This window comes from Desmodus rotundus, chromosome Y, assembly GCF_022682495.2.
Source record: "Desmodus rotundus isolate HL8 chromosome Y, HLdesRot8A.1, whole genome shotgun sequence".
NCBI classification, from domain to species: domain Eukaryota; kingdom Metazoa; phylum Chordata; class Mammalia; order Chiroptera; family Phyllostomidae; genus Desmodus; species Desmodus rotundus.
In genome coordinates, this window is record NC_092332.1 from 4,585,934 (window position 1) to 4,613,371 (window position 27,438).

The 27,438-nt window shown below is 53.6% G+C and overlaps 1 protein-coding gene across 4 annotated transcripts in view; it reads left to right on the forward strand.

Annotated features, from left to right (window-relative positions):
• The window catches only part of LOC139440239 (protein Shroom2-like), a 98,388-nt gene that overhangs the window by 5,951 nt on the left and 64,999 nt on the right, over positions 1–27,438 (forward strand). Inside the window, exon 1 of one of the 4 annotated variants that reach the window (XM_071220413.1) lies at positions 1,086–2,780. The exons of the other annotated variants lie outside the window; for them this stretch is intronic. The gene's annotated coding sequence lies outside the window, so the exon portion shown is untranslated. Of the gene's footprint in view, positions 1–1,085; positions 2,781–27,438 lie in introns of those variants that run through there. 4 annotated transcript variants of the gene reach the window in all.

Consider the following 27,438-nt stretch of genomic DNA (forward strand, 5'->3'; position numbering starts at 1 on the left):
AGGGCCGTGAGCACCTTGAAACTGGAAGGCATGCCCCAGCAGGGCCGCTCCTATCCCAGTCTGCAGGCGGAGGCGGAGGCCTGCCGTAGCCCAGTTTATACATGGGCCCTGGGGCCACAGCCCTGGCAAGTGTGGAGAAGGACCTTGCGGACCAGGTCTTGACCTTGGACGTCCGTGCTGTTTGTTTGTGCAGTCCCTGCCGTCTGCTCCCGTGTGGGATCGGTTGCCATGCCACGTGGAATGACTGTCATGCCCGTGGCATGCCAGTTTCTAAACCTTGGCCCTGTGGAATGCTGGGCTGCGTAGTTTTGCGTGGGGCTGTCCTGTGTGTGGTAGGATGTGGAGCGGTGTCCCCGGCCTCGACCCACACGGGCACCCCTTCTCCAGCTGTGACAACCAAAAAAAGCCTCTAGGCTGTCCCATGTTTCCTGGGTGCAAAATTGCCCTCGTTGTGTTAACTGTGTGTCTCCCACCTTTGCTCTGGGAGCACGTCCACTTGCAAAGCCCGTGAGTCATTCTCTGTGGAGACACCGGCCTTGTCCGATCTCCTGGTTGTGGTTGGAGGCCCCTGGCGCGGCCAGGGCCCGCGTCTAGGGCTGTTTCCCTCCCAGGCTCTAGCCCCGATGAAAGGCTTTATTTACCTAGCAAAGCACAAACAGATACTTGCTTCATCTGCACTTTTGTAGCTGGAACAAGGAAATGGAGTAGGAGCTGCCCAGCACTGTGTTGTACCAGCTGGGTAGGGACTGGCTTCCTCTAGGGAAGGGGACACCCACTGCCCGGGAGTGGCATTCTTGGCATTTGAAGCACCTGTGTGAAGTACCACGGGGCTGCCACTGCAGCTGGCCATTTGATGAGGCAGAGGAGAGACATCAGCCGCTTCTCCCTGCTGCTGCCTGGGAGGGTCCGGCCCTGCCCCTGGCCTGCGGAGCCTTTCACTGGTTTGAATTCCTGGGACTGCCTTCACAGTGGGATATCTTCAACTGTAAGGAGATAAGACACCGAAAACCCCGCTATGTCTGCCTGTTCCTCTCTCCGTCTGTTCCACAAAGGAGACCTTCCGCGGGGGTGAGGAATGGATTGGAGGGGGGCCGATTTCTAAAATGTCAGTGGAGGGGTCAGAATTCCAGGGAAGCATTCAGGGCCCCAGCTGGGTGTCAGCAGGCCCCCTGTGGCCTCAGGAATGTCTGTGCCGGGGAAGGAATGGAGCCCCAGCCCCTCCTTGCGGCATTTCTTGGAGTCCCCCATCTCAGGATGCCAGAGTCTTGGCCAGCGGCCTCTCAGGCACCCTTAGAGGGGCCTGGCTGCGCCTGATTTCAGGGTGCCTTTCGGGGACCCAGAACCGCCCTGGAGTGGGTGGGAGGCTATGGGCTGGGGTGCCCCCCACCTTGACTCACCGTCCCAGGGGCTTCAGACTGTTGAAACATTTCAGTACATGGCAGATGAAGGCCTTCAACGTCCTTTCTAGTTTGGGTCCTGCAGGTGACTGAAGGGAGTCCTGGTATGTTGGGGAAGGGGCTGTCTCACAGCCAGGTGGCAATGTGCCAAGTAACCACGGCCAGATCTCTGGGTAGCGCACAGTGGGAGGGCCTCTGGTGATGGGTGGCAGTGGGAGGCACTGGCACCTGATGTGCCGTCCCTGGAAGTTTGAGAAGGGGCCTCATTGTATGGGGCCATGGTGTCATTGGTGACTCAGACACCCTGATCAGAACAGGTTGTCCTGATGGAGTCAGATTTGCTCCCAAGAGCCAAGTCCTTTGTTGGTGATCTCTGAGGGTTTGGAGAACGAAGGGTGTGTTCATCGAGCAGGTCCTCAGGGGCTGACGCATCTCAACCTCTCCGGGGGTTTCGCTGCATTTCTGGGTCGAGCGCCGGCCCTGAGGTTTGCTGCTGCTTTTCCAGGGCCGGGCAGAGCTAAGGGGCAGCGGTGGTGAGGGCCGGGCTCCCCCGAGGCAGCACACCCAGGTGCTGTGGGTGCTGCGGTCTCAGCCACAGTCGGATGAGTGATTCTGAAGACTCATTGGTATAGAAGTATTATGGGGGAGTGGGGGGAAAGAGGTGACTTTTTTTTCCTGTGCTCAAAGACCCTTTCCGTGGCCAACCAGCTTGCCAGTGGGCACTCCGATCTCTCTGTGTTGCCCTGTCCCAGCCTGCGCCTGCCTTGGCCAGGCAAGCTCCGCCCCGGCTGCTCTGCAGGCTGCTGGGTGCAGGGTGGGGAATCGGCAGGCAGTCTCCGGTCCCATGGGCGGGGGGGGCTGGTGCCTAGGGTTTTGAGGTTCCACCCATGGAGAAAAGTCTTTCGCAGGAGACGTTAACTTAGTGGGACTCAACCTCTATAAATGCAGAGGCTTGTGTGGTGAGAAAGCTGCAGGCGGCTTCTCCACAGCCCTGAATTTGCTCTCCCGGGTTCAGTTCTGAGTGTTTCTTCACTTGTCATAACAGTTGTCTTTGGGGAAGACTAGAACGAGTTTGCCTGAGAGCTCAATGTAGAGTAGTGCGATAATAAAAGGCCTATGAAAAGAGTGTTTTACCCAGTCCCGAGGAGACAGGCGGGGGTTTCTGAACTCACCTGTCTGTTGCATGGCCAAAGGAATGCCTGTGAGGTCGTTCCCCACCCCCCCACCCCCAGCCGGGGTGGTGGTTCTGTGTCAGCATGCAAATAAACCTGGGTCTGTGGCTCTCTTCCGGGCTCGGTGGAGCTTTTCTTGGACGCTGGGCACAGTGTACACGGTCGGCAGGATCATTTAAGGATTTGAAGGCTGAACAGACGTTTTATTCAGGTCTGTCTTTTCACTTTCAAACCCTGTGGCCAGGCAGGAGGGTGGCTCTTGGAGCAGAAATTGCCCCCCAAGTTCTCCCGAGCTGACACCTATTCCCCCCCCCCCCCCCGCAGGGAGGATTGGGAAAGAGCTCGCTGCTGCATGGTGCTGTGTTTGTTTTTTTAATGGGATAAAACTTACTAACTTATTTATTTTAGAAGGGGGGGATGAGAGGGAGAAAGAGAGGGAGAGAAACATCAGTAGGTTGCCTCTCGTACACGCCCCGGACCCAGGGACCGAACCTGCAGCCCAGGCAAGTGCCCTGACTGGGAATCAACCAGCGACCTTTCACTTTCTGGGACAACGCCCAACCAACCAAGTCACAGGGGTCAGGAGTCTTTGGCCTTTGTAAAATATGGCCAGTGCCCACCAAAGGGGGTCTATCCTGGAGGAACTGTTTCCCGTTATCTTCCCCCAGCGGACATTTGCATTGTCCTGCGGTAGATCGAGCCGGTTCTGTTCCACCGTGTGAATGTCAAGGCTACTTTTCCCGGAGAACAGAGCTTAGTAGAAGGAGCCTAGAGTTTTGTTAAAAAAAATGATTGGACTAACCCTTTTTTAGGTTCAGACGACTGGGGTTGTTCTGCAAAGCCAACATGTTCTGAAGTGCAAAGCAAAAGTATCACTTTTTACCTGGGCTGTTTTGTTGTTGTTGTTTTTTTTAATCTCTAGGGTATTTAGTTGTAGGGACTATCAGCTGCCTCCCCTGGGTGGGGATGGGAGGGAAAGTGTTTCCCAGATTATCTTTCTTTTGAGCCAAAGGGACTGAGATTTTCAGATCAAAGGCAAAATGTGAAGGTCAGCCCCAGCCCAGGCAAGGGAGGGTCTGAGAGGTTGAAAGTCAACATTTTTACTTCTCCCTAGAAGGAAGGACAGGGCCAAAATGTTAGTGTATCTTTTTGAGTTTTTGTTTTTATCAGAGTGGTTCTTGTGCAGTTTAAATAATCAGAAAGTTCCTCAGGCTTGTCCTTAGCACACCAGCTCATTTCCTGTTCCCTGGAGACAGCCATTGAAACTTTGTAGCCGATTTCTGTTGGCATTTGCTCACCTTCTGTATTGCTGCTACTTTTGTTTGCTCTCATTGGAGGTAAACTAGTGACTTCCTGCTGTAGCAGACTGGGATTTAGCCTCCCTGCCCCCACACCTCCTTCTGCCACAAACTAACTACCCAGGCCCCTTTTTTGGGTCCCTACACTGCCAATGTGTACTTACATTATCATTTTGGTTAGAAAAGAGTTTTTCTTTTTACAAAGATTTTATTTATTTGTTTTTAGAGAGAAGGGGGAGGGAGGGAGAAAGAGAGGGAGAGAAACATCAGTGTGTGGTTGCCTCTCATGCCCTCCCTACTGGGGACCTGGCCTGCAACCCAGGCATGTGCCGTGAGTGGGAATTGAACCAGCGGCCCTTTGGTTCACAGGCCGGTGCTCAATCTACTGAGTCACACCAGCCAGGGCCGGCCTTTCTGTTTCTTGACCCTTCGACCCAGCTCTCACTTTTTCAATCTGATGTTTTCATTTCTTAGTTTTTTGTTCTTCTAGGGGAATTTTGTGCAACTTTATCTTCCAATTTTTCCACTGGGTTTTAAATGTGTGCTCTTGGTTGTTTGCAATTTCTAAACTTGTTGTCGTTCTCGACTGTTCCTTGTTGATACCAGAGGGATCTTCTTTCCCCATGGTGGAGGATATTTAGTTGTTGTTTTTAATGTTTTTTCTGCATGAATTCAAGTGCTGACCTCTGCTGCTTTTTGTTTGTCCTGGCTTCTCTCTTCTCTGCTGGAGGCCGTCTCCAGTGTCCCGTGTCTTTGCTGCTGCAGGTAGTTGAGAGTGGGTGGTGCAGCCGGCTGTGGAGGCCGTGTGCAGGGAGAGAGGGCTTCCCTGGGGCTCGTTGCAGGCTGTAGCTTTGGGTGTCTCTTCCCGGCTGGCTGCTCCTGCCCTTGTCAGCCATGATTTTTCCTCCACTGGAGATAAGTTTCTGGCACCAGCAGATCTGAAAGGGGAGGTGAGATCTCGGGGACCTCTGCCGGTTTAGAGGAGCCCTAATTTGTTCAGGGAGGTTAGAGGGGCCGGTCACCTGCCCCCTACTCTGGCCACGGCGTTTCCGGTTTGGGGGGAAGGTGCTCGCTACTGGAAGTGGCAGTGCTTGGAGGCAGAGCTGGATCTTGCCCTTTGTCCCTAAGCATTTCTAATCCCTAATCCTTCAGGCCAGCACAGTAGAATCATCCCCATTTTACTGTACTAACATGGGGACGAAATGAGGTTACACGTAAAGCTTGCCCTAGTGAAGTAAATTTCTTCTCTGCGCTTCCTCCCCCCACTTCCCTATATGATCCCGCTTCGTTAAGAATGTGGGAAACTCTAAATAATGTTAATGTATGGGACCGCCAATATGTAAAGAATTGAGGCTGGATTTTGTATGGGAACGTGTTAATGCATGTGGTAGAGATTCTGTTACTGATTTTGAGCATTTAGTATGGACTGGAAAGAAAGCATTTAATTAAAGGACATCTCTTGTCAATCACCAACACGTTCACTGTGCTATTTACCACCCACTGGAGTGATTCTTTCCTCCTTTCTAAACACTAACCCCATGTTACTTTTTATAATGTTTTTTCTTTTTATGATATTAGTGAAGGATAGCTCTTTCAGACCAATTCAAATCAGGTCACATATTAGAAGGTCTCCCAAGTGTAGAGTTGGACCCCACCACGCATGGGAGAGGTCTGTGCACCTGTCTTCTTCCTTCTGCACACAGTTGGACTACATTTCCCAGCTTCCCTGGCAGCTAGGTCTGGGCATGTGACAGTTCTGCCCAATCAGGTGAACTTGGGAGTGAGGGCTGCCTGTGGGAGCCGTCCCTGCAGTCCCTGCCGCTGGTGGTCTGGAACTAAGGTGGCTCTAGGACCGCCCCTGATCCTGGGTGCCTGAATGACAGCAGGGAGCTGCTCCAGACTTGGACACCCTCCCAGGAGTACCACTATCTGAGCAAGAAATCCATAAGCGTCCGTAGTGTTTGGGCCGTGACCCGGTTCTTGCATTATTTGCTCTAAGAGTGAGGCTATTCCAACAAATGGAATCTAGAGGAAAATGCATTTTACTTTTGAGAATCCACTTCGCTTCAAGAGATGGAATGTGTAGTGCTTAACATGATTGTGCACCCACGCAGGGTGCCGTGCCGCTCTCCTTCGTGGAAGCAGCCACTCTGGGCCGGATGGCCAGTTAGCGCCCAGCTGATGCCCCAGAAGGAGCCCTGCATGCCCACAGTGTTGGCTTCCTTCCCCCTTAGCTTTTTCTCTCAGCTCCTAGTGGGATGTTCACCTGGTTTGGCTTTGCCCCTCCCTGCCGAGGGTTGCCTGGCAGCTATGGAGAGCTGAGGCAGCAGGCAGGGAGCAGAGCGTCCCCTGGCCAGGCCAAGAGCCCTCACAGAGGGCGGGCGAGGCAAGGAGGCTGGGTGCCGGCTGCTGGTGTGATGTGGGGGACAGGACCTTCCTGGTTGCATTCTCCTTTCCTTCACTGCCTGGGCTGGAGCGCAGAAGATGTTGCCTGGGAGGGTTATACATTCATTCAGTCCTCATGAACGGGCTGCCTGTATCAGATGGATGAGCTGATAATGTTTGCTGGCAGACTGTTTTCCCCCTTGGGGGCCAGAGCATGGGACACATGAATTAGACCATCAGAGAAAAGGAGAGAAAGGTGGAGTTGGTGCTGGGGATCTGAGTGTGGGGGAGTGGGGATGAGGGGGGGTGCTCAGAGCCTGGGAGTGGTAGCTCCCAGGACGGGAAGGTACTTCCTTGCCTGTGGCTTGCAGATGCTGAGGCTGAGGAAATTCTGCTTCTGTCTCCGTTCACCGGGCGGATGTTAGTACATTTGTAAGCACTGCGATGTTTATCTGGGCTAATTGTACACAGGCTTGTAAATTTGTACGCATGGGGATACTGTTTTTTCTTGTTGTAGAAACATTAAAACCATCTTGGAAAAAAGTGAAGATAAAGGAAAAGAGTGATCAAAACATAGAATTATATTATTTCCGGCGGTATAGCTGTATTGATTTCTTCCCTCCCTGTGGAATTCTTTGCTTTGCACCATATATTAAAAATGGATCTAATTATTAATTGCTTCAGGGTAGTTTTCCCTCTTTTTATTGATGGTAATTTGAGACAGAGAGAGAGAGAGAAACATTGATAGGATGTTCCTCTTATTTATGCATTCATTGGTTGACTCTGGTATGTGCCCTGACTGGGGATTGAACCTCCAACCTTGGTGTATTGGGACGATGCTCTAACCCACTGAACTATGTAGCCAGGGTGAAGGTGAATTCTCTTAAGAGTTACAATGCGAAATTGCAGACAACTGTAATTGAAGAACAATCAAGTAAAAAAAAAAAATTACATTACCGCCCCAGGCAGTGTGTGGCTCAGGGTCCTCCCGAAGACTGAAAGGTTACACCTGCCTGGGTTGTCCACCCCGCCCTCGGTCGGGGTGTGTGCGGAAGGCAACCCGTCAATGTTTCTCTCTCGCACTGATGTCCCTCTCCCTGTCTTCCTCCCTCCCGTCTCCTCTCTAAAATTACAATATTAAAAACAGAATGACTTTGCCGACACTCTTTGGAAATCAGCTGATCGCTTAAAGGAGGCTTAGTTTTGTGACCGCCACTTGGAATTTAAAACACGACACGTTTTGTATTGTTGAGTATATTGCGTTTTATCACTTAGCTTTTTCTAGGCAGGCCCATACAAAACTAAAAACCGCCTGCAACTTCTGGAAAAGTGCGTCCTTTCTCTTGGTCAGGCATGTCAGTGGGTAAACAATTGCGCTTTTGATGGTATGTGTGGCTGGCTTTTCATTTCCCTTCATGTCGACATGCTGTGAATCTGGAATGAAAAGCTTCGTAAGGAAACATCTGGACTTGTAAAGATAGGCCTGCTGCTGCTTGAATCAGATTTATTTGGTGTGCCTGTGACCGCAAAAATCTCACACAGCTGATGCCACCAGGGCATAGGGGGCTGGGGGAGGGGTGGGGTAGCCCTATTTCCGGCTCCTTCCCCATTTCTGGGGGGGGGTGTTCTTGAGGAAAGGCTTTACACCCTCACAGCGGGGTGCCCGGTGGTGGGATTTTACCCACCAACGGAAACTTGATGTTCTTGTCTGCTGGTGACTGAGGGGCTCCTGCTTGTGTCCTGGGACAGGAAGTGGGTTTGCTTCCCCAGGGTGGCATTCTGAAGTGACCCCTGGTGGTATTGTCCCCTGAAAACGGTGTCTCTTGTCTCCTGGAAAGTCGTTGTTTTGCTCATACGTCTTTCCGCGGGCCCTTTTTCCCCTTTGCCGTCCACTGCAGTGTTGGTTTCTCCTGATGTCTCGTCCCTCTGCTCAGACCGCTGTTGCACGCCTGTGTGCACTCCCGAGCCCCGGGCACGCCCCTGCAAACTCGGTGGGATCCAGATGGTGCCCATTCGTCCACCCATCTGCCTCGCCTCCTTTCATTCCCCTGCTTTGCCAGTCCTGTGCTCAGCTTTAGCCCCAAGTACGGACTCTCTCTCCCTGACCTTTTGCAGCCAGTTGACCCCCAAGTGCTGTGGAGCTTGACAAGTGCCTGCTGTTTGTTGCTTCTTTCTCATTCCCGTGATGTCCTGTCTGCATTATTGCTTGTGTGCACAGTCGCAGTGGTCTTGAAATGGCCCCCTGCCTCCGACTCTTCATGTGTCTGATGCCTGCAGACGTCCAGCCGCACAGGGCTCCCGAATGTCTCACGCCCTGGCTGGGACCCAGTGTCAGGAATCGTGACCTCAGCGACGGCTCGTCGAATACTTCAGCTGGGTCCACGCGGCTCTCGCTCTCTCAGCTCCTGTTTCTCAGCCTCGTCTGCCGTGTCCTCTCCCCGGCCTCGGTCCTTTAGGCCTGCACCGTCCCTTCGTTAGCCGCTTGTCCCATGTGACTCTTGAGCCCTTGAAATGTGGCGTGTCCAAAATGAGATGTACGGCAAGTGAAAATACACACTGGATTGTAGGCTTAGTCTGAAAAAAAGGGCGATGCAAAGTATCCCATTAGTAATTCCTTTAGAGTGATTACCTGTTGAAATGGTAGTATTTTGGCTCTTTTTGGGTTAAATAAAGTCTTTTATTAAAATTAATTTCATATATATGGAGCGCGCAGGAGGTGCTGGCGGAGATCTCTGGGGCAGCAGAAGGGCAGATGGGTGCAGGGGTGTGGAGGAATCGGGGAGGCTCAGGCTGCTGGTGGGGATGAAGTGATGGGGTCTGGGTGGTCCCCCAGAGGCACAGGAGGTCCCACCCACGTTTGCATGGGGGATGCTGCAGAAGGCACCCGAACTAGGGGTGTGGCTGCAGGTGCCACTGCCTCTCCCATCCCACCCATCCTGTGGAGTTCAGGGCTGAGCAGGAATGGGGGCCCCAGCTCCGACAATGTGGGAGGCACCTCTAGAAAGTTCTGTGGGGGGAACAGGTGCGCCCAGGGCATACCCGGATCTCCCTGTGCCCAAGCTGCATTTGGACGATGGGCAGGTGCGGTCTTGACCCACCTGCTCAGGGCTGTGTGGAGCAGGTGTGCTGGGGTGGCTCCCCAGGGCACTGGCCCTTCCCCGCGCTTCCTGACAAACACATGGCTTTAGCTTTGGTCTTACGTGTGTGTTTTCTGTGCTCGGTCCTACTGCTCCTAAAGGAAGCAGTTCAAACAGGAGCCAAGTAAGGATGTCCCACGCAAGTGCAGGAGAGGTGTTGGCTGGGCTTCTCTGGAAGCAAAGATGACAGTCTTCCTTTTTTTGAAAAAAAACTAGCATGCAGCCTGCTCTTTCCGGTGGACAGAATGTGTCCAGTTAGGAGTTCTGTAGGCGAAGAAGAGGCAAAGTAGCTGAAGGCGCCCTAGCAGACACGGAGAGTGGGGCTGTGTGCACCGTGCTGTCTGCTTTCAGGGTTTACCGGGCAGGTATGGGAGTGACCTTTGGCCTGAATAGAGAAGAAGGTAATTTCAAGTTCAGACCAACGGGAAGGCAGAGTGAATGAATATTAAACAGGTTTGGGGCCCCAGGTACAATAGCAGCATTGAAGGCCAGGCTTGGCCCTGTAATGCAGCCGCAAGCTGTATCCCGATACACGTGTGTTAATCACCACGAAACTGTAACTCATCAGATGAGTCACCTGTCTAATTTTGTCCAGGTTCATAACCATTCTGGTTCTGTGGCTCCTGCCAAATTAACTCCACTCTGGAATAAAAACCGGTTGTGCAATCCAAGACATCCGTGTTCTCAAAAATTTCTTGTTAGTCTTCATCCTCCTAAGATTGTGTTTGAATTGTCCTCATAAGCAATTACATTTTCCTTTTGTAGTCATGCCATTAATTCATGTGGAGTTGTATGACGTGCCTTAAAACTCCATCAGGTATGCGTTACTCTTCTCACAAAGGGGCAGGAGGGTACAAAGGTGCTCTTGTTTATGGCTTTGGTTTGGTTGTAATCATGAAGTCATGTTTCTGATTTAAATGGAGAAGCAGCGTGTAGGGTTTAGGTGAAGGAGGTTAGTACAGTCCAGTTTCCCCTCAAATGTTTTTAGTTCCACTGTTTAATAAAGTTAGTATTTTTAAATTTTATTTTATTCTTTTGAGGATTTTATTTACTTATTTTTAGACAGAGGGGAAGGGGAGAGGGAAACATCAATGTGTGGCTGCCTCTTGCGCGCCCCCCTACTGGGGACCTGGCCCACAACCAGGCATGTGCCCTGACTGGGAATCGAACCAGTGACCTTCGACCTTCGGGTTTGCAGGCTGGTGCTCAGTCAACTGAGCCACACCAGCCAGGGCAGCTCAACTGTTTAAACGTTAAAGGACCATTGATTTCTAGTAAGAAAAACCATATAACCTGGCATATATCAAGCTAGAGATCTTCCAGTGGTTCTCCCACCGCCCAGGAATCATGTATTTGAACACCCCGCGGACAGCTTCCCTTACCCGCGGCAGAACTCAGCGCCCAGTCCCGGGCACCGCAGGGAAGGCTGCGGGGGGCGCTCTGGGTGTGGGCGTGTCGGCGTGCGATCGACAGCCCGCTAGGCGGCGCAGATCCCAGCAAGCAGGCCTCCTGCCCTGGGAACTGTGCAGTGCCTGAGCTGGGCTGCGCCCCTTAACGCGGCCGTTCCCTTCTGGTAGGACACGGCACTCCGCTTCAGCGCCTGGGGAGCGCAGGCATCGCGGCTGCAATCCCCGTCCCCGCAGATGGCTCCTGGGGGCGGGCGCCCCTGAGCTCCCGCGGGGACTTCTCAGGACTGGGGAGGAAGGAGGTCGGGCAGTGCAGCAGCTTTACTTCCGTTAAGGGAGTATATCGTGTTCAGAGGCCACAGTCGTGGCAGGAAATTTCTCTTCTGGGTGAGTTCACTCTCCTTCCACGGAAGCTTTGGACAAATAGTCCCTGAATATCACCCTGTGGAATTTATGGAGCAATAATATATGCTTGTTATAGCTTAAAAGACTTATATAGAAAAATTAAGGTTTTGAAAAATTTTCTTTGGGGGGTTTGTGGGTCCCATGGGATGCAGAAGAGACTGGGGGATTGATTGTAGAGGATGATTTTTGATACAATAGGATGCTGATGAGAAGGGGATTGTAGCGGGGTATTGTGGGTACAGTACTGTGCGGAAAAGAAAGGGATTGTGGGTCCAATATCATGCGGAAGAGAAGGGGATTGTGGGTATAATAGGAAGGGGAAGACTGGGGGGCTAATTGTAGAGTTATTTTTGGTACAATAGCAAGAGGAAGAGAAAGGAGGATTTGAGTTTGGGGTACAGCAGGATGCAGAAGAGAACGGGATTGTAGAGGGGTATTGTGGGCACAATACTATGCGGAAGAGGGGGATTGTGGGTAGAGTAGGTGGCCGAAGAGAAGGGGATTGTGGGTCAAATAACGTGCGGGGAGAGAAAGGGATTGTGGGTACAATGGGATGCGGAAGAGAAAGGGGTTGTAGGTACAATAGGATGCAGAACAGATAGGGTGGTTGGTTGTAGAGAGTTATTGTTGAGCCCAATAGAACGTAGAAGAGAAGGGGATTGTGGGTACAATAGGATGCAGAAGAGAGGGTGGTTGACTGTAGAGAGTTATTGTTGGGTCCAATGGAATGCGGAACAGAAGGGGATTGTGGGTACAGTGGGATGCGGAGGAGATACGGGTTGTAGGTACAATAGGCTGCAGAAGAGATAGGGTGGTTGATTGTAGAGAGTTATTGTTGGGTCCAGTGGAATGGGGAAGAGAAGGGGATTGTGGGTCAAATAAGGTGCAGGGAGAGAAAGGAATTGTGGGTACAATGGGATGCGGAAGAGAAGGGGGTTGCGGGTACGATAGGATGCAGAATAGATAGGGTGGTTGACTGTACAGACTTATTGTTGGGCCCAATGGAGTGCGGAAGAGAAGGGGATTGTGGGTACAGCGGGATGCGGAAGAGATAGGGGTTGTAGGTACAATAGGCTGCAGAAGAGATAGGGTGGTTGATTGTAGAGAGTTATTGTTGGGCCCAATGGAGTGCGGAAGAGAAGGGGATTGTGGGTACAGCGGGATGCGGAAGAGATAGGGGTTGTAGGTACAATAGGCTGCAGAAGAGATAGGGTGGTTGATTGTAGAGAGTTATTGTTGGGCCCAATGGAGTGCGGAAGAGAAGGGGATTGTGGGTACAGCGGGATGCGGAAGAGATAGGGGTTGTAGGTACAATAGGATGCAGAAGAGATAGGGTGGTTGATTGTAGAGAGTTATTGTTGGGTCTAGTGGAGTGCGGAAGAGAAGGGGATTGTGGGTACAGCGGGATGCGGAAGAGATAGGGGTTGTAGGTACAATAGGATGCAGAAGAGATAGGGTGGTTGACTGGAGAGTTATTGTTGGGTCCAATGGAGTGCGGAAGAGAAGGGGATTGTGGGTACAGCGGGATGCGGAAGAGATAGGGGTTGTAGGTACAATAGGATGCAGAAGAGATAGGGTGGTTGACTGGAGAGTTATTGTTGGGTCCAGTGGAGTGCGGAAGAGAAGGGGATTGTGGGTACAGCGGGATGCGGAAGAGATAGGGTGGTTGATTGTAGAGAGTTATTGTTGGGCCCAATGGAGTGCAGAAGAGAAGGGGATTGTGGGTACAATGGGATGCGGAAAATGGGGACTGTGGGCACAGTAGGTTATGGAAGACAAAGGGGACTGTGGGAGAAAGCACACGTGGTCCTCAGGGGGACTTGGTAGCTAAGGGATGTTGTGGGAGGACATATAGTGTGCTGTGGGAGGGACAGGTACCGATGGAAAGGATAAGGGTTGTAGGAGGAGGAGAGCTGTGGTCCCCAGGAGAATAATGGGACAGAGAAGGGAAAAGTACCCCACCCTTGGTCCAAAAGGAGAGAAAGCACGTGGACTGTATGTTAGGTTTCCCTCATTCGCTGCCCTTGTGACCACCCCATCCCAAGAGACCACAGTTTCACTGTGCAGAAAGGCCTTGCCTCATGAAAAGAATTCTGTGCACACGATCCCATGACAGCATGAAATTTCCATTTTGGCTTTTGGGGCTCTCAGAAAATGGTGAGAACCTTTCAGCGCTCCGCTCCCATAAACTCAGTGGGGGGTGACAGAAGGAAGGGGCTGGCATTTCACAGTTACGCCCTTGTTCGCCCTTGTTCCTTCCCCTCCTCGTCCTGCTGATGAAGATGCACCCGGGTCCCCCTTAGTGTTCGGGAGCGTGGGGCTTAAGAACGATCTGCTCGCACAGCTCTTACGAGGTGGAAGTTCCAGGACATTTACTTTATTACTTTTTAAAATATATTTCATTGAGTTTGCTGGTACAGTTGTCCCATTTTTTCCTGCTCTTTATTCCTCTCCATGCTGTACCCAACCCCCCCCCCCCCCAGCATTCTCCCCCTTAGTTCATGTCCATGGGTCGTACATATAAGTTCTTTGGCTTCTCCATTTCCCATACTATTCTTACTCTCCCCCTGTCTATTTTGTACCTACCATTTATGCTGCTTATTCTCTGTACGTTTTTCCCCATCCTTCCCCCTCCCCCTGATAACCCCCCATGTGGTCTCCATTTCTGCAATTCTGTTCCTGTTCTAGTTGTTTGCCTACTTTGTTTTTGTTTTAAGTTATGTTGTTGATAGTTGTGAGTTTATTGTCATCTTAGTGTTCATAGTTTTTGATCTTCTTCTTTGTCTTTTTCTTTAACATTTCATATAATAAGGGCTTAGTGATGATGAACTCCTTGAACTTGACCTTATCTGGGAAGCACTTTATCTGCCCTTCCATTCTAAATGATAACTTTGCTGGATACAGTAATCTTGGATGGAAGTCCTTGCCTTTCATGACTTGGAATACTTCTTGCCAGCCCCTTCTTGCCTGTAAGGTCTCTTTGGAGAAATCAGCTGACAGTCTTATGGGAACTCCTTTATAGGTAACTGTCTCCTTTTCTCTTGCTGCTTCTAAGATTCTCTCCTTCTGTGTAATCTTGGGTAATGTAATTATGATGTGCCTTGGTGTGTTCTTCCTCGAGGCCAATTTCTTTGGGACTCTCTGAGCTCCCTGGACTTCCTGGAAGTCTATTTCCTTTGCCACATTGGGGGAGTTTTCCTTCATTATTTGTTGAAATAAGTTTTTGATTTCTTGCTGTTCCTTTTCTCCTTCTGGCACCCCTATGGTTCAGATGTTGGAACATTTAAAGATGTCCCAGAGGTTCTGAAGCTTCTCCTTATTTATTTTAATTCTTGTTTTCTCATTCTGTTCTGGGTGGATGTTTCCTTCTTCCTTCTGCTCCAAACCATTGATTTGAGTCCCATTTTCCTTCCCGTCACTGTTGGTTCCCTGTATGTTTTCCTTTATTTCACTTTGCATAGCCTTCACTTTTTCCTCTATGTTGCGACCATACTCAACCAATTCTGTGAGCATTCTGATTACCAGTGTTTTGATCTCTGCATCTGATAGGTTGGCTATCTCTTCATCGCTTAGTTCTATTTTTGGTGCTTTGATTGTTCTTTTATTTGGGCCATTTTTTTTGTTTTGGCGCACCTGTTACGTTGTAAGGGGCAGAGCCTTAGGTGCTCACCAGGGCGGGGCAACCCAGGTTGCTGCCTTGAGGCACTGTATGTGGGAGAGGAGGGGCCAGAGAGGGAACAGTGCCACTTGCTCAGCTCTCGCTCAACTTTCAGTCACTTCCCCTGCTACCCACAAGCAAATTGGGCCCTTCTGGTGCTGATTCCTGTGTCGGTGGGCTTGTGTACACTCTAGGACCCTGTGGGTCTCTCCAAGGAGCTTTCCTATGGGAGTTTCTCCCGCTACCACCTGAACCCCCACAGGTGTGTTCAGTCAGAGACTTTGAGGCTTATTTCCCCGCACTGGAGCTCTGGGTTGCTTGGTCTGTCTTGCTCCACAGTGTTCCTCCCGGTTTATCTGCATGTGAATGTGGGACCGCTTGCTATGCCAGCCTCTGCCTTGCCTGCCGGGGTCCATCAGCTGCCTCGGTCCATCAGCTGCCGCCTTGCTGTGAGTCGTCTCCGCCCCTCCTACCGGTCTGGATGAATGTTCCTTCTTTATCTCCTTGGTCGTCGGGCTTCCATACAGTTCCATTTTCAGGCAGTTCTGGTTATATTTTGATTTTAAATTTGTCGTTCCCTTCTTTTGGTTGTGCAAGGAGGCACAGTGTATCTGCCTCCATCTTGGTTGGGAGTCTGTTTATTTTTAATTAGACACCATGTGCTCCAGCCACGTTCATGGTCCTGTAGGCAGGGAGTGTGTGTTCCAGGGAGAAAAGTGAGGATCTCCTACCTCTTGGTGCGCAGCCTCCCTGGATGCACATGGCAGCCGCCCCGAGACCTTGAAACAGGGTGGGCCCCTCAGGCTGCAGTCCCACCAGAACCCAGAACCACCGCCTGTGCCCTAAGCTCTCCAGGCGACCCCACCTTGGCCTGCAGCTGTGCTGGCCCCTTCAGCATGAGCTTCCCCCACTAGCAACTCCAGGGGCACGGTTCCCCTGGGATCAGCGTCCCCAACTCCTCGCCCAGCGCCTGACACGTTTTACGTACTCTGTGCACGTGCCGTGCGGCGACCTTGGTCAAAGTCAAGGATGCCTTTCTTTTCTTCATGTTCAGTTGCACGGCGGGTGTCGCAGGCCCTTCTGTCATGGAAGCCATGCCGTTTGTGTGTAAACCTAGCCTCTGCATCGCCGCTGGCGTTGGGTGGCCCACGCGGTTGAGTAATTTGAGGCTCTTGGAATATCGGAAGTTCATTGCAAATAACCGCTCGTGGGTAGCTCCCATTATACTTTCTAAAATCTCTATTCCAAAAAATAAATGTCCTTTAGCTGGTATCGGTCGTTATAAAACAGTAACAACAGCGGTATCACTACACGCCTGCTTACTTCTCACGGGGGGGGCCCGATTTGGGAAAGGTCAACCAGAGGCACAAATGCTTCGAAACAGGACCTGCTGACTGAGTCTCGGGGCCTGTGTGCAGCTCAGAATCCGCAGCAACAAGTGATTCGTGGAGACCTCCCTGTGGGTTTGGGTAGCTAGATGACAAGGAAGGACCTCCCGTTTCTCCCGGCGCAGTGTATGGAAACCCCGGTGCACATTCGATTCACTGGGGCGGGTGGCGATGCCGGGCTTTGAAAGCTGTCGCTGCCGGGATACATCCCAGACCCCTACAGTCAGGAGCTTCGGGGAGGTCTAGGGGCCCAGGATTCCACATCTCACCAGGAGATGCCAAAGATGCAGCCAAGGTGGAGAATCAGGGGTTCACGTTTTTGCCCTAACTCATGTTTGGTTATAGACGGGCCTCAAGAGTTTGTGGCAAAGCTGAAGAAAAAACAAAATTCAGTTTACCTGGCCAGAGGGAAACCTGAACAGGTGTGTCCTGTGAGTTCTGGGAGGCCATGTCGGTCGGTTCCTTTGGGCAGGGAGCAGGGTCTGGCCTTGCCTGGGCTCTGGTGGCCACGGGGTCATGGGAAGGAAAGGGGTGGTCTCTGTGCTGAGGAGGCTGCAGTGGGGGGATTTGGAACTGGAAAGAGAGTCAGGGCGATGAGCTGTGTCGCACAGGGCCCTGGGACCACTGTGGGTAGCAGGTGCGGGGTGCAGTGGGTTACAGCAGGGGTTCTCCAAGCTGGGTCTGAGAAACAGCAGCTGCCGCCTCGCAGAGCTCGTCTGCCATGAAGACTCTTGGGTGCTGCCCCAGGCCGGCTGCGCCAGAAATGGGGGTGCGGGCCCCGGCTGGGGAACCTCAGCTGTATCTTGTCTGTTCCTCACGCCGACCTATGGAAGTGCTGATGTTTCCCCTGCAGACTGGGGGAATCAGTACTGTTTTACACATTCCAGCTGTCGGAAACCGAGGCCGGGGGTGTTTTAGTCGGAGTTGAGAAGCTGGTAGATGGCAGAGCCATGTGCCAAGGCCGGGCTGGTGCCTGTGGCTGTGCAGACGGGCTCCCGGGCGTGGGGCAGCTCGCTTGCTCCGCCCCTGCCCCCCAGGTTCCCCTTCAGCACGGCTACTGCCACACTTGACAGCAGCACAAGAACGGAGGTGTGGGAGCGTGTGGCCCACACGTGGTGTGAGGTGTCTAGCTTCTAAAAAAACCTGATCTGGGCCTTTGGGACGTTGGGTTACCTTTGGGATGTGGGAGATGGGTTACTTTCCCTTTCTACTTCATGCACAACTGCAGTGCTCGGGTGGTTGGTTAATCCATTATTTCTTTATTCTTAAAAGGTTTTATTTACGTATTTCTAGACAGAGAGGAAAGGTGGGAGGAACAGAGGGAGGGAAACAATTGATGTGAGAGAGAAATATCGGTTGCCTCTTGTACGTACCCCAGTCAGGGACCAAAACAAACCAAAACCCTCAGCGAGGTGCAGCATGAAGACCCCAGAATCGGGGGCAGAAAACCGGATGGGAACCCCTCCCCGTGCACTGGCCTTGGCCAGTCCCTTAAACTCTCTGAGCTCAGCGTTTCCACGCCTGAACTTGGGAAAATAACCACGCGTGGGGCGGTGTGCGTAGTGGGCTGCAGTGTGTGTGGAAGCGCCACCGCGGTGCACACCTGTGGCTGGATGTGGTATTTCCAGCAAACCTTCGCAGGTCCTCCCCTTTCCGAACGTCCTAGCAGTAGGCGTGACTGCAGCGTTGGGGCAGGAGCTGATGCCCGGGGCAGTGTGGTGCCAGTGATTGGCGCTGGCCCCTCACTGTGCGCAGTGGGACAAACAGCTGCAGGGGGCCGCCGTGTGTGCAGACAGCAGGTGGCTGGCTGCGCGCTCTCTGCTTCCCTTTCAGGCTTTCAGCCGACAAGAGCACGTCGAGGGTCCTTGGGTGAACGCTTGGGAGAGCCAGTCCTGGTACGAGACATTTTTCCTACTTGTGAGAAGTGGGCAGAGCACCTCAGGGTGGAGAAATTCCTGTTGGCCGAAGGGGACTCACCAGCAATAAAAGGTGTCCTGAGGCCAGGCAGAAAGGATGACTCAGCCTGGAAAACTCGCACACCTGTTGGTTGCCACGGAGTTACCTGAACACGCTTGTGAGAACATTCTAGAGGGGGCAGGAACCCAGAGTGCTTACTCTGCTTGTGTTCAGGGTGAGAAAAGCGAGGCCCCAGACTTCACGTGATGATTCAGTGTCAGGTTCAGCTGGCAGACGTTCCGACCCCGTGCTCTTGAGAATCATTGGTTAGTGGTTCCAGAAAGTCTGTCAGTTTATTTCACAGCCCCGTGGCCGGGCCAGGTGCTCGTGAGGGTTTGCACCTGGAGGACCCAGGATAGGCACTTGTCTGGATTTCGTTGGCATGATAGGGTTAAGAGGAAGCAGGAAGCCCACATAGCCTGCGGGGTTAGGGATGTGGAGCCAGCCCACGCAGCTCGGATCAGCCTTTGAGAGTGCCGGGTAACCACAGCGCAGATGCCCATTGTGGGGCGTGCTGAGGGTGCTCTCAGGCAGTCCGGGTTAGGAAGCCGTTTGTTGAGAAGTGGCAGCTGGGGAGGGAGTGGGTGCGGCTTGTGCGAGGGGCGCTCCCCTGCAAGCCCGACTAGCCAGCAGGTGCGGCTGTGCCCAGTGCAGATCGGTGTGTGGCGGGGCCGGGAGTCACCGGCTCCTTATTGGACGGCAAAGCATGCACACTGCGGTGGGGCCCTGCCCGTGACACCTGGCTGGCTGGTCCACCAGGTGTTCCCTGGTGAAGCTCAAACTGTCCAGTGCGTGAGCTGTCTGTTTTGTGTCGGGGTTGCAGTAGAAATCCACCACGTCCAGGGTCAAAGGGAGGGTGAGGAGGACTTGTGTCTCCTGGTTCCCGAAGCCAAGCCGAAGGGGGCCAGGTGGGAGGGTTTTCACGGGAGGCTGCCCTTCTGGGCCAACAGGAGAGGAGAGCTGGGAGGAGGGAGGTGCCCGGGCTGCCGAGAGTGTTTCCCTGCTGCTGGCGAGCGGGTGGTTTCTGGTAGTTCTGCCGCAGGAAGAGGCAGGTGATCCACGGCTCTGTTTGCTAGGGAAGGACAGGCCTGGACAAAGCCGCAGCCTCCTGGGAGGCGCCTCGAGCACTGTTCTGTGTGCATGGCAGCCCCTTAGCCTTGCTGTGACAGGTGGACCTGTGGGCCTCTGGCACTGCTGGTCCCCACTGCCCCGTGCTGGAAGGCCCGCACGGCTGCCTGCTTTCTGTCTGGTTTTCGTCTGGGCATTCTGTTCCGCGCTGTCTCAGTACTTGTGGAATTCCCCTCCCAGGAGAGGCCTGCGAATGGTTCAAAGCAGTGGGTGGTGTTGGATTGGCAGGCGGTGGTTGCTCCCCGAATCTGTTGTGAATCTCAGCCTCCTCGGGCCTCACTGTTGGACGCCTAGACAGCGAAAGCACTTAGGAAGCTTGGAGCACTGAGTCAGGGACCCGTGGAGCCCTGGGGAGTGCGCACAGAGAAGACACCCACAGCCTGCTCCTCCGTGTGCCTGGCTATCTGAGCCGACGACGTCAGAGACTCAGAAGCTGTTTTGGTTGCAAGAAAACAAAGCGCAAATCCACACCCTCGGTGGAGAAGGGGATGCGTGGACTCGCCCAGCTGGGAGGTCTCCAAGATGCGTCAGGCCTGGTGGGAGAGGGCGTGCCCGTGTCTCCTCCACCCCCACCCCCGCTCACTTGGATCTGCTGTCTCCTTCCTGCGGGCGTTACTTCTCAGCTCTGAGCATGGTCCTTCACTCCCGCCCAGCCTCTCAGGCTCCCAGCTGTGCGGCAAGCGTCAGGCGTTTGGCTCTGGCCGGAGACGTGTTTGGTTGCAGCAAGCGGAGGCCAGGGATGCTGCTGACCACCCCGCGTGTCAGCAGGGCCGAGTGCAGGACCCGTGTGCTGGCCCCATCTCTCGCTCCACACTGCCCCGTACACGCAGCACAGTGATATGAGCCGTCCGTGTGTCCAGCTCTTAAAGTGCGGATGGACAGCTCGGTGGACACAGGATGAGATGAAGCAAGGGTTGCTCACGCGTGCTTTATAAAATACCTGCCCTGGCTGCTGTGGCTCAGTGGATTGAGCGTGGGGCTGCAAAGCAAAGGGTCACAGGTTCGATTCCCAGTCAGGACACGTGCCTGGGCTGCAGGCCAGGTCCCCAGTAGGGGGCGCATGAGAGGCAACCACACATGGATGTTTCTCTCCCTTCCCCTCTCTCTAAAAACAGATAAATAAAGTATCTGATACTGGTCACCAATGACATTGGGTGCCCCGCCCACCCTCCTGCCTGCCCCTCCTCCTCCCTGCTCCTCCTCTTCCTCCATCTTGCCTTTGTTTGTACAAACCTTCGAGCCATTTTAGCTTCCATTCCTTTTCCCTGCCTGGGAGGTCACCCCGTCCTTTTCTTCATGTGTCATCCACTCACCTGGGGACACCGTGGTGTGATGGAGAAAACAGTGAAGTCCAAGGGCATAAATAAAGGATGTGCCCCAAGGTCACGTAGCTGGGTTACAGCAGAATAACGTCCAACTGACCCCAAGGATGCCTGAAAGACGGTCTGTTCGGGCTGGGTCCTTTAAAAAAGGTTTATGTGAATGGTACAAAATTAAGTAGTTCTGGAGAGTCATAAAAATTAGTCATCCTAGCGCCGGCTTTCGGAGATGCACGTAAATTCATTGCAGGCTTCTTACTTTGCTGTCTCTCCGTTGTGGAGTGTTTTTTCCAGCTGCAAGTGTGTGGGCTGGACAGATGAAGTTATCGGGGCGACTCTGTTTTAAGACTTTCCTTTGTTTTTTTACCGGGGTTTTAGATACACAGTGAAATTGAGAGGGAGGTGCAAAGGTTTCCCCGCCCAGCTCCGGCCTCCCCCATCATCAGCATCGTTGCTCAGAGCGGGGGACATTTCCTTCTCAGGAGGGACCGGCATCGATACTGACAGTCTGTCAGAGTCCGCAGTGTACTTGGGGTTCGGTCCGCGTGCCGTGCAGCCGATGGGCGTGCGCAAGTGTGCCCACCATTGCAGCCTCACACAGGGGCTTCCCTGCGCGGTACCCTCTGTGGTCCCCTGCTCACCCCTGCCTTCTTCCCGCCCCTGGCAGCCGCTGATCTTTGTACTGCTGGCGTGGATTTGCCTTTTCCGGAACTGGAATCGCACAGCGTGCAGCCTGCTCTGGCTGGCTTTTCTCACTTACAAATGTGCATTAAGGTCCCTCCGCATCCTCTCATGGCTTCGTAGTGCTTTTTTTTTTTAGGTTTTAAGAAACAGGGACTTTTTCTTACAGCAGAAGATGTGGAACATAAAATGAACTACTTGAACCATTTCTAAATATATAATTCAGTGGTGTGTTTCTTTTTAGCACTGAAAACATCTGATTTTCACATTTCTCGTGGAGCAGAAAATTGTTCCTAGGTTCGGAAAGAAATTTTGACATTTTCAAAATGAGTCAGGTGATGGTAGTTAGCCCCTGTCCCCATGTACCCGCCTCCTGCCTGGACTGCAGCTTCTCTCCTGTCTGTGTTGCTCCCCACCGTGTCCCCAGGAGTGTTGTCACCTAGCTAAAAGGGACAGCTGTCCCCTCTGTTCCGACACGTCTTGCTCCATCCCCCCCGCGGGTTTGTCCTCTCGTTCTGGGAAGCTGATGTGTGTCTCTGCTCTCTTGGCACAGCCAGCTCCTCTGGGACCTTCCCTTCCTGTGTGGTCACCTGTCTGGGTTCTCAGTGCCCGTCGGGCACCGTTGGCTCTCGGTTCCATCTCTGCTTAGCGCCGCTGTGTTTATAGACTCAGGTGTGGTTCAGCGCTTCGCAGTCATTCCACGCTGCGGCCTCTGCTGCTGTGAAATCTGCCTTTTCCTCTGGAAGTGAAGGCGTTCAGGGCGTGGCTGGAAATGCCCTCTGTCAGGAGGTGTCGGGGAGCAAGGTCAAGGGCTGCAGGTCAAGTTTGGTGGGAAGGGGGCTGCTGGATAGAGGAATCCCCAGGGACAGTGGAGTGGGCAAGGGAGAAAGGAGGTCAGGGGGCAGGTGCAGGTGGGTGGAGAGGACCAGGCAATGGGCACAGACTGGGAGGAGGTGAGGGAGAAGGTGCAGGTGGGAGCACAGGACCAGGTGACGCGGACGGGGAAGCAGTCGAAGGAGAGGAAAGCGGACAGGGTGGAATCACAGCGGCCCAAAGGAGCTTGTTTTCTGTGTCGTGGTGGGAGGCTTCCTACCCTGCCTTCCCTGTGACTACCTCCAAATTTGCAGGTGTTGTGGGCGGTTCCCTGAAACCCCTGGAGCCCCTCCGGGAGAGGCTAGGACAAGCATGTGCAGGAGGAACAGGGAGCCCCAGATGGGCCGGCCAGAGCGCTGAGTGTGGTGCAGGTTTGCACACGGAACCAGGCTCCACGCAGACACGTGGCAGGTGTGCCGCTCCTGGGCCTGGCTTTCCTGCCGCAGACCTGCACCAGCTGGGGAGGAAGGGGGGTTGCCAGGGGCACCGTCTGGCCTGGCTGCTGGCATGGAGCGCGCAGGCAGCTGCCCTGAGATAGGTTCTCGAGTTTCACCAGCAGACTCCGAGGGAGGTGGCGTTAGGAGGGGCCCTGCCAGGTGGTCCTGCGGGGCCAGTCAAGGTCATCTCCGTTCATCCTCCTTGGTCCCAGCGCCCAAAGGCTTACAGACAGCTTGGCCGCCAGGGAAAGTAGCTTTCACCCTGTTAACCTTGGAAACAGCCCACGGATTTGGGAAAAACACCGTACCCAGGTTGACTGTAAATACGGTAGCCTACTGTTTCCATTTCAAAATTGGGAGTCAGGAAATTTGACTCTTTCCTTCTCGACAGGTGACCTCCCGTAAAACACATCCCTTAGGCTTGAGGACCAGCGGACCACGGAAGAACGGTGGTGGGGGGAGAGGAACGTGCCCGGGACGGAGGTGTCTGTCTGTGCTGACTAATCCCTGGGAATGAGTGTATCTGTCTGTGCCCTTCTTCCTGTCCCTGTCTCCCCACCCCCCGCCTTCCTTCCCCTCCCCCTCCCTCTGCTTTTCCTCCTTCCCCTCCTGGGCCCCAGTCCCTCTATTCCACTTTTTCTTGACAGGGAGCTCAGGTGAAATATGGGACCACTGTCAGCCTCCCTTTGCTCACCTGTACAAGGGGGCGGGAAACCCTACCTTGCAGCGTTCATTCTGTTATCTGAGGGATGCGTCCCGCATTGCCTGATGTTTAGATGGTGCCCGACCCATGGGAGCTCGAAATAGGTAAGAACACCTGGGAGCCTCACCTGGGCACCTGTGGGACACCTGCTCTCCCGTGCCAGCTGCCCCTTTGTCCCTGTGTCGCTGGCCTGGTCTACGCCCCAGCTGGCCGGTGTCTGTTTCTTTCTCCCTCCCTGTCATCCGGCCCCTTCCTTTTCCATCACAGTTTGAGGCAGGTACGGGATTGCCAGTCCGGGATGTTCACTAAGTTTGGGGTGAGGGACTGTCCTCCCTAATCCGTGGATTGTTGTCCTTTGAATAAAGGACATAAAATTCTTTAAAAAAAAAAATGATGTGAGAGAGAAAAACATTGATTTGTCGTTGCACTGGTTGCTTCTTGTATGTGCCCTGACCAGGGATTGAACCCACAACCTTGGCGTATTGGGATGATGCTCTAACCAACTCAGCTACCCGGCCAGGGCCAACATCAAAACCCACTCTGAGTGTGCAGTTCTGGCGCCACGCTGAACAGCCGTGGAGGCGGGTCCCACCTTCTGCAGGCACTCCGGGAGGTGGCCGGGCTCTGGGGCCTGGGGGAGGCAGGTTGCTCCGGTCTTTATCAATTCCCCCTTGTAAGCAGGCATGGTGGGTTTTTTCTTTTTTTCTTTTTTTTAAAGCTATCAGAGGATTGCTAGAAAAACCTAATAAAGCAAATATTTGAAAAATGTGTTTCATGTCGGCTGTCGGCCTGACCTCAGGAAGTAACTAAATTCTTGCAGCGTGGAGAAAAATCCCCGGCTTCATCAAACTGACAGCCGAGCGGGAGGGCCTTTGCCTCTGAAGGGGAGGCCTGTTCTCTGCTTAGGTTTCCTTCACATAAAATGCAGGGTGGGGCGGGGGGTGCACATGCCCCGTCTGGCCCTCCTGCCAGTGCAGAATGTGGTACGAATGAAGAAAAGGCCGTTTTGACAGAGGCGGGTGCCGGGGGTGTGTGACCGTGGGTCGCGCCCTGCACAGGGCTCCTCCTCTTCGTGGCCCTGTGTTCTTTGTGGGCTGGAGCTGTCAGGACGGGGCCAGATGCGTGCCCCCCTGTGCCTCTTGGGCGCCAGCCCCTCCTTCATGGGGTCACAGTGTGGCAGGGCCCCGAAGTCTCCTGTGGCCTGGTGGGGTGCCTTCCGTGGGGCTCTGCGAGTCCTCCCAGCCTAGGATGGGGCGTGATGGCTGTGCCCCCAACCTGGGCCAGGCCACTGGGTGAGGGGGGTTGTGGTGGGTCAGTGGAGGAGCTGAATCGGTGGCCTCGGCCACTTCCTTAGCCGGGGCAGGAGCACTACGGCCAGGCAATAAGTATGGAGCTGGCCGGGGCTGGGGTTGCTGGGGCATTTCATTATGTGTCGCGGAGCTTGGGGATTCAAATGCCCGGTCTGCTAAGGAGGGAGAGGTCACAGTGATTTGCACGGAACTAGGTGGACTAGGGAGCAGCTCCTCACAGTACATCCTTTGTTTCTTGTGAAAAATTTACACCAGGTCCAAATCTAAGTCTTTCAGAGTTAAGCCAAGAGGAAGAAAAAGCCCTCGAACGGGAGGCTTGTTAAGACCCCTTCCTCAGGCCTCGATTGAGTTTGGAAGCCACTTGCCTGTGGCGGGCAGGGAGGGCCGGGCGCACATTGTCTGGTGCCACCGCCTAGGGGCCGCGGTCCCGCTTCCCGGGGGGGGGGGGGGGGGGGGACATCGGAAACCCGCAGGCCTGCAAGCATGGAGTCACTTTCTGGACTGAAATTTCAGCAGGGGGCTCTCTGTGTTGAGAGCGCCGTCCCTGGGGAGTGTCAGGTGACCCCCAATATTAATTATTTCTGCCACTTCCTGGTGGGTGCGCTGTACTCTTCCGCAGCCACTGTGTACCCTGCAGGGGGCCAGCTGGGGTTGGGTTTCTATAGCGACCAGGTGGCTTGTAGTCGGCGGGGCTGGGGGGCAGGCTTGCTGCCAGGCACCTCTGGTTTGAGTGCAGTGTATGGTTAGGGGTTGGTCACCTTCTCTTGTCACCTGCGTTCATCCAGAATCTGGCCAGAGAGGAAACCCTGTCTGCAGTCTGGCTTCTCCAGAGGTTTGAGTTTCCCTGTACCCCTAATCCTCCGGCAAGCCAGCAAGCTGGGGAGAGTGAGTCTTTGCAAACTGCAGCGGAAACCCCTCGCCGCCTCGGGACCTAAGAGCTCAGGAACCACCACCAGGTCTGGGAAAAGTACCCCCGGGGAGGCTACGCCCTTGATCCGTATCTGAAATTCTGGAGAAGGGTATGCTTAGCAAGCCAACGCTTTCACCTCAGGGTGAGAATCGTCCGCCTGAATTTCCATGGTTGCTAAGTGAAAGCAGATTGAGAATTCTGTGCACTGGTTCAGACCGTGGACTGTTCCGCGGCCACTGCAGCTGCTGTTTATGAGGAGTTTACACGACCAACTGTGCTTACAATTTAACGTTGCGTATGCAACACTGAGGGAAAGGCGGGACGTGGGTGAGCGTTCCCTTCCACGTCTTTGTGTTTTTATGCAGTTTAAAAATGTCCCGTACTGAAGATGTCTTAAGAAAGCACATTACTGTTCTACACAAACTTGCTTTGCAAAATACCTGGCTTCTCCAAGCAGTGTGTTTCTTGAAGACTGAAAGATTTGTTTCTCTTTTAACAATTTTTCGGGTCCAGCCCTGGCCAGGCAGCTCTGTTGGTTAAAGTGTCGTCCTGCTGATGAGCCAAGGTTGCAGGTTCGATCCCTGGTCAGAGCTCCTACAGGAATCCACCAATGAATGTCTCAATATGGGGAACAATGAATCAATGTGTCTGTCTCTCTCTTTTCCTTCCTTTCTCCAAAATCATAAAAAAAATTTTTTAAATTTCTTCAGGTCCTTCATGGCACTGAATATGGTAAAATAGTATATATGCAGAGGTGCTTGTAATGCACAAAATGTATAAATTATTGTACACACCGTTCGGTATGTTCACCAACCCCTTCTCTGTTTGTCTCACGTCATAGCTGGTAAAACCCCGGGCCACCTTGCATTCTTAAGAAGCGAACGAGGAGACGCCGGGGGAGAAAGCAGTGGGCGAGGTAGAAGAGCGAGAGCTGTTTATTGTTTTTGCTCTGCTGTGTGCCACACACAGGTGCTCACAGAATCGTCCCTCACCCTGAGGGCTCGTGTAGCCTCTTTCTCACCCAAGGTCATGCAGCTCAGCACGGGGCAGAAGGGGTTGAGGTGGGTGATGCTGGGTACTGTGCAGCCGTAGCTCAGAATGAGCCCTGCGAGGAACGGGTACGGGTGTTGCCTGTACGCGGCCGTGGAGCTGGAGCTTTTGGGTTGGAGGAGCCCGATGCTGCGTGGAGTGCGTCTGTCATCTGGCAACGCCACGCACAGGCGCTCCGTGTGGCACATTTCTCTGGTCGATGACTTCCCGCCCTTCGTTTCTCTCCGTTCCTGTAAACTGAGGGGATGCGGACCATTTCCCTCCTAACCTGCTGCGCTGTTAATGATGGACGCGTTGTTGGTTAAAGGGATTTGTGGACGTCCATGTGGGACATGGAGAGCTTTGTCTGCAACATCCTCCTTTCTTTTCCTTTGAGGCATCCGCCTGGCTGGGTGCTCTGGAGGGAGTTTCCACCGCCAGGCCACACAGTGGCTGCGTGCCTCTTCACCCTAGACCAGAGGTGGCTGGGAGACATGGAAGCTTCTAGAGTCAAACGGCTGAGAGTCCAGGGGCTGGACCGCACCGGGCCATCAGTACTCGCTGGTTCCCCACTGTGTTTTCTGCCTTTGTCTGCCCCTCCCAGTTTGTCCCCCCCAACCTCCCCCAACCCCTGCCCTGCCCAGGTACTGGTGGCAGGCTCTCAGGGCCGTCCCATCTTGTCCGTGGCCTCTGCCACCTTGCCCATCTTCCAGAGGACTCGGCGGCCTCCTGACTGCCCTGCCCCTTCTCACTCCAGCAGGGGATGTGAGCATGTCCGTGGGCCCAGTCCTGTTCATGCACGCAGGTTCCCTATATTGGGAATGGCCTCTGCTCCACGGGCCATTA